The following is a 6,965-nucleotide window of genomic DNA, read 5'->3' on the forward strand; positions in this document are numbered from 1 at the left end:
CTGGAACAGAGTTAGCACTTAATTTTTGCAATTTATATTTTCCTTTCCATAAGAATAATTTATGCTGAATTTCGTTGAATTATACTCAGTAGTTCTTGAAAAGAAGTTTGTTTTTTTTTTAAATGCACCCCCCCCCCTTTTTTACAGTTTCGAGGATTTCTCCGCTTTAGATAAAAACTGGCTTTTCATTTCTGCAATTTTTATTCACCTTGCCACAAGGATGCTTTGTGCCAAAGAACTCGACCCACAAAGTGCCTCATATGGCCTAGCAAACATGAGAAATTTTAAGAGGGCTATAGAATAAATATTTCTGGTGAATCTTACCTTAGACCATTGATATAGTTTACATGTGCAACATTTCTGTCGAAACCGGATGTTTGGGATATTAAATTAAAATCTAAACCTAACAATGGTTCGAAGTTTTCCGGGAAAATGCCGAAAATAGGACAGTTAATCGTGATTTACACATAGAGCACATTCGTTACGGCAAAATATTAAACCAGAAAAATAACAATCACTATGCGAGAGATATTTTCAAATGAAAATATTTACTCGTAACGTGTGCGCCCAAATCGAAAAAAGAAGAAATCATTGTCTGTGAAAGAGCTATGACTACAAACCATCGTACATTTCCATGTGTTTTACACAAATTTAATGCATCGAACAAGGGGGTATTATATTGATAAGAGTAAAAGAACAACACATTTCTATCCCACATGTTTCAGACGATAATTAATGGTGCAAAAAAAACCTGAAATCAAAGTCGAAAAAAAAATTTATACTATGATCATGTACACATAAATGTGACGTTACTGATTATTATACGTCATATGTATGGAACGCCAAATTAACATATATTCAAATATTTGTACCTATCTTCAAATAATTGTACCTATCTTCAATTGAATTATACCTATCTTCAAATGAATTGTACCTATCTTTAAATCAATTGTACCTATCTTCAAATGAATTAGAGATAGGTACAATTCAATTATAACTATCTTTAATTCATTTGAAGATAGGTACAATTGATTTGAAGATAGGTATAAATGCAATGAATTGAAGATAGGTATAATTGATTTAAAGATAGGTACAATTGAATTGAACCTATCTTTAATTACTAAGATATTGACAATAACAACTACTCCCTTTATGATACGTCATTTCCGATACGTCACAGCTGGCGCGAAAGTTTATCGGAATCTTCATCTCGCTGCAATACAAGATATACCTATATGATATACATGTGTATTTTTATAAGTATATGATGCTTTTTGCACATTTTGAATTAACCTTTATTTCTCCTTTCATCCTTGTTGTCGTCGCTCTGTAGGTTATGTGTGTTTCCCTCCATACTCAGTATTGTCTCCATGGGAGCGTTCATTATTTACCAACAACATAAAACGAATTGAACCTAGGTATAATTGAATTGTACCTATCTTCAAATCCTTTGTGGATATGTCTTAAATGAACCTATCTTCAAATGAATTGTACCTATCTTTAAATCAATTATATCTATCTTCAAATGAATTAGAGATAGGTATAATTCAATCGAACCTATCTTTAATTGAATTGAAGATAGGTGTAATTCCATAAAAGATAGGTATAATTCATTTGTACCTAGGTATAATTATTAAGAAATAGGTATAATTATTTATACCTATCTTTATTTCAATTGTACCTATCTTTAATTCAATTGTACCTATCTTTAATTCAATTGTACCTATCTTCAATTCATTTGAAGATAGGTACAATTATTTGAAGATAGGTGCAATTATTTGAAGATAGGTACAAATATTTGAATATATGTCAATTTGGCGTTCCATACATATATGACGTCATAAAAGATGTAAAGTGAGGTTTCACTTTTTTATTTAAAAAAAATATTAATGCTTTTATGGACGTATTGGGTAGCTTGCTGTCATTAATAAAATGCTCTTTTGAAAAAAAAAGAAAAAGAAATGAGTAACATTCTTGAAAAAAAAAATCATTAAAAAAATTAAACATTTGGGTTTTCTGTAAACTGGAATCAAAATAGAACTCATGTGAGGATGCGTATAACACACAATTCGTTTTAGACGAATCCCCTCATCGAACTGTATGTTATATGAATTTGTATAAAACATATAAGAGATTTTTTGGGAAAGAGACTTTCAATATATACGTGATATTGAATAAATAAAATCGTATACTTCATTGTATAATCCCGGCTTAGCCATTACAGCTATGGAGGTATTTGTATTATTTGAATGAGAAAGCGGGGCGTCAAAAGTAAAAAAAAATGAATAACTGACCCATAAAACTCCTCTTGTTTCGTGCTAGAGACCGGCAAAATATAAGCATAGATTCTTGTTTAAAACATTTTTGTTATGTAATCCTTTGTGCTTTTAGTACATTATATGGCATAATAGATTTGGATATTTAAAGCCTGTACATTAAGTCACCTGTAACCGTACATTAAGTTGAGAAAACTCTCAATTCTTAACTTAATCGACAGCGTTTTGTCAACTTAATGTACAGTTAAAGGTAACTTAATGTACAGGTTTTAAATGTTGAAAACGATACATAATTTAAATAGGCAATTAAATGTTTAATTTAATGCACAATCATGCATAAATATCAAACAATTGTATATGAAATGTTCAACAGTATATCATCTTTGGAAATGGCAAATCCAATGCAAAAAAGACACATGTGTAAATCCTGATGTATAATAATTTTAGAACATCCACATCCAGAAGTTTCTTTATTAAAAAAAACAGACGTCTCATCCTCTTCACAAATTTTGTAAATGAATGCTGGACGTGGTAGATCCATTCCATGAATGTTTAAAATATATCCAACAGCAATTTAAATTTTAAAAGAAAAAGGCTTATTTCCAAATGAAATGATAATCTCACTAGATGCACTGCAGGTGGAATCATTTTTGGGACAGAGATCACAAATTTTATATTTTCATACACTTGCCATTATCTGAATAATTCACATTTCCATGAATTATTCCATTTACTCTCTGCTGCTATTTATTGTTGGTTCAATTGTAGGATCAAACTGTAATAGATTTGTGGCCCGTTTTTTCTGTTATAAACTGTTTCCTCAAACTTCATACAAGGGGGTCGCCGTTGTTGTTCTCAAAGAATGTTTCGTATCACAGTGTCCCTTAAATCCTGATTGTTAACAAAGATTTGCGATAGTTTTTGTCAAAACTTGAACACCAACTTCAGAATCTGCAAACCTACAAGCTTCTGCTTGTGTCTACCTACTGTAGAGTATTTACCACCCTTTGGCCCGTATTTTGGAGAAATATGTATTACTTTCTCCATCCGATGAGGACATTTACACACATGAAGCTTTACATGGAAAGTGGTCAGAAATCAAGTGAGCTATCATTTAAATCTAAACTTACCTGGCACTGTCCATTAAGTTAAACAATACAGCTATTGTTTTCACCCCCCACTCTCTGGACAATCAAGTGTGTTACGTAATCATAGCAAATACATAACCATCACCTGGGACAGTTTATTAAGTTAACAATAGAGAAAATGTTTTAAGTAGGATAAAGTCCTCAAACTATCCATTCTGTGAGAGAAAAAACTATTCTCGGCCCTTCGGGCCTCGAACAGTTCTTTCTCTCACAGAATGGACAGTTTTCGGACTTTCTCCTTTACTTAAATTATATGATAGGTTATTCCACTAAACTTAAGAGTTATATTTGAAATGGCTCACTATAAATTCGTTATAAGACACAATGGAATCTGTAAACAGAGCGATTGCATTGATATAGCTTGCAGTTTGAGCAAAATCCTGTTTATTCATGCCAAACAAGCTAATATTGATCTTCTTCGTATAGGAATTCAATAATTCTTGAAATTCACACTCGTGTATTTTTTTTAATGAACTCTCTCTGCGTAGTAAGATAAATGATAATGCACTTTGAAAATATTTTAATGCCCTTTTTTTTATTGTTAACCAGGTTTTATGAAATATATGCACAATCTCATCAAAATCAGTTTTTATCAGAACTGCCGACATTGTGCTACTGTGATTTTCAAGCATTTGTTGTAAACAAAATGACGCCCAGATGTGATTATAATAGAGAATTAGTTCCTCATAAAACAACGTATTACTAAAGTAATACGTTTAAGCATTTTTTTTTTTTGATAGTTAAACTAAGAATTTACACATACTATTATAACATTTTTAACAAAAATAGTCTTAATTTTTTTTTAAGATTATTGATTGATTGCATGTGTTCAAATATATATTGATTTACCTCTGCGATTAAAGAAATCACGAAAAAACCTGCATTGATTTCTATACAGTTTTATTGTTAAATAGTTAAGTTCAAACTTTACCTAAAACCCATTTTTCTGAACGATTAGCTTAATTGTTTTCTCTAAAATCAGAAATGGGATATATTCTATGGAAATATTCAAGTTTTCGACTTTCATATTATGCACATATTTGTCTAAGGATGATATAAATAGATAAATTGTCCAATTTAGATGTCACAATTGCTGGTACAGGGTGCAAATCAAGAGTTATCCACAAATGATATGAATCACCGAACAACCAATAATAGACATGCATAAGATATTTAATTGGCGTGTTTCCAGGAATTCATCGTTGAAGTTATTATTGTTGTGCGTGCACTTTTTCTCTTTTCCTGCTTTTTATCAGAATAAATCTTACATTTCAAGGATATTTACCTAAGATTTTTTTCTATATAGATTAGTTCAAAAACTTTCACAGAAATAAATACACGAACATTTATATCAGTAACAATTAATACTACATTAAAGCTGTCTTATGCGATGCTCATATTGTTTCTGTTTATATTGAGATAGATGACTTGTACATAAGAATGGGGAAGACAAAAATTCTGAATGTACGTTTTCTACAAAATTAGGTAAAAAAAATAAATAGCTAACAAAGTATTATGAAGCTTCAAGATAAATGAGGTTTTTATGGAAAGCCTCACAATTATATACTTCCTCTTGTCTCTTGATGTTAAAAAATTACAGCTCTTGAAAACAGATTTTCTAAGTTATACGGAAGTAATAGGTTGTTAACCCTGTTGATATTTCGACAACGGCGAGAATTTCTACATCTACTTCGTGTTCTGTGGTAAAAAATAAAAGAGGATGATTTTATTTGAGAACGAAAGATTTTAACGCAGTTATGATAAGGCTGTCCGAAGGCTTAAAATGCTTTAAAATATGCATTTTATTTTGAGCTAGATTTTAATTTCAATATATAATCCTTGTTTGAAATTGCAGTCAACTTGATATAATAGTTCAATCAGATATTACAATAAAGCATTTTTGTGATGTCACATGACTGTGTTGATCACGTGACGGAGATTTATGACATTCCTAAATGTTACACAAAAATCGCTTCGGCACAAGTGCAAAACAAAAATACTGTGCAAAGTTTGTTATATAGATCAATTCATCGTGATCTCTGGTACATAGAAAGTACTGGGGGCAGGTTTGATTTTAACTCGTTAAGAAAATATTTTACGAGAATTTCAACTTACCAACATTAGAGGGGGTATTTTCCACTCTTCATCGCTATTTATACAAAGATGGAGAAACTACATACAATCCCCAGCAAAATTCAGTTAGAGGACATACTTCTCTTGTAGATTCACACAGTATATCTTGAATTTGTTTTTGTTTATCACTTGTGCCAGTCCAATATAAACACAATTTTTAAATTCTAACTCTGTCTACGGACTTGTAAGGGGAGCGTTTCACACATAATTTTTCTATAATGTTTGAATATGTGCGTATCGGAAAAGCGAAAGGAATAGGAATATTTAAATTACAAATGTTCAACTTTATAACAGCACATTGGAGTTTAAAAAACAATCCTAACACTTGAATTAAACAACAAGGTCCGAAAATAAATCTACATGCCATGTACAAATTATGACACTTTCCCCGTCATGTCAGCTCAAGTATGCAGTGACTTGACGTCATATTCTATTATGACGTCATATCTTGGTAGTTCAGAGAAGTTAGTACGGTCTGAACAGTTCGTTATTTTACGGACAGCCTTATCCTAGCTGCGAATCCCAGAGGACTACAAATATTCAAATATTACAAATATAGATCAAAGGAGGCTAGGATATATTTGTTCGATAAGTACAACAAAAAAGTTTTGAAGTTTCATTTCCAGCATTACCAGCTCTTAATTTCCCTCTGCCGAATTTTAAGTTTTTAAAAAGAATCATCAGAACGAAATAACGTCATATAGCATATCATTATACCCCCTCCCGCTTTTCGTATATAGTAATCGGAATGTCCCTCCGTCCGCCTGTCTGTTACGCTTTGGGGGTACCTATTTCTTAACCGCAACTCCTCTCAAACAACTCAATAAAATTAGATGATTATTTCACAAATCTTAATTACATATTGCCATTGTGCACCTCCTATTTTACTTTTTTATCCGACACATATTTTGGGTTTCTCACAGCAAAACATTGACAATGCAATTTTATACATATGGGAAACGAGGGGTATCATTTAGTGAGTTCATTGCTCACAGTTCCTCTAGTTGATATTATGATACCATAGAAATCAATCAATAATCATCATAAAATTCCCAGAGATTTATTTTTCAAAATATTGATGTAATGAAATTAATGCATAATTATTCATTTATTAATAAACTTTTTTTCAACAATTTAAAGATACTGCTTTTATTATGTCATAATGCTAACAGTGTGACACGAAGAACACAGGCGACCACATCTTATCATCTAGCACCCTAAGATATGATTTTTCCCCTTATTTGTCATTCTCTTTCTCTGAAAATAAATATTCACCTTGCTACATATTATAGGCATTTTTTAAAAATCAATTCCATGGTGATTTTTTGTATGTTCTAAAAAACAGAAAAAAACATCATTGAATACTTTTTTCAAGATGGAAATACTGTAGACGTATTATTTTCCGCAG

This window comes from Saccostrea cucullata, unplaced genomic scaffold (assembly GCF_032062105.1).
Source record: "Saccostrea cucullata isolate Sc308-1 unplaced genomic scaffold, CSIRO_AGI_Scuc_v1 ctg7218, whole genome shotgun sequence".
In the NCBI taxonomy this organism is placed as follows: domain Eukaryota; kingdom Metazoa; phylum Mollusca; class Bivalvia; order Ostreida; family Ostreidae; genus Saccostrea; species Saccostrea cuccullata.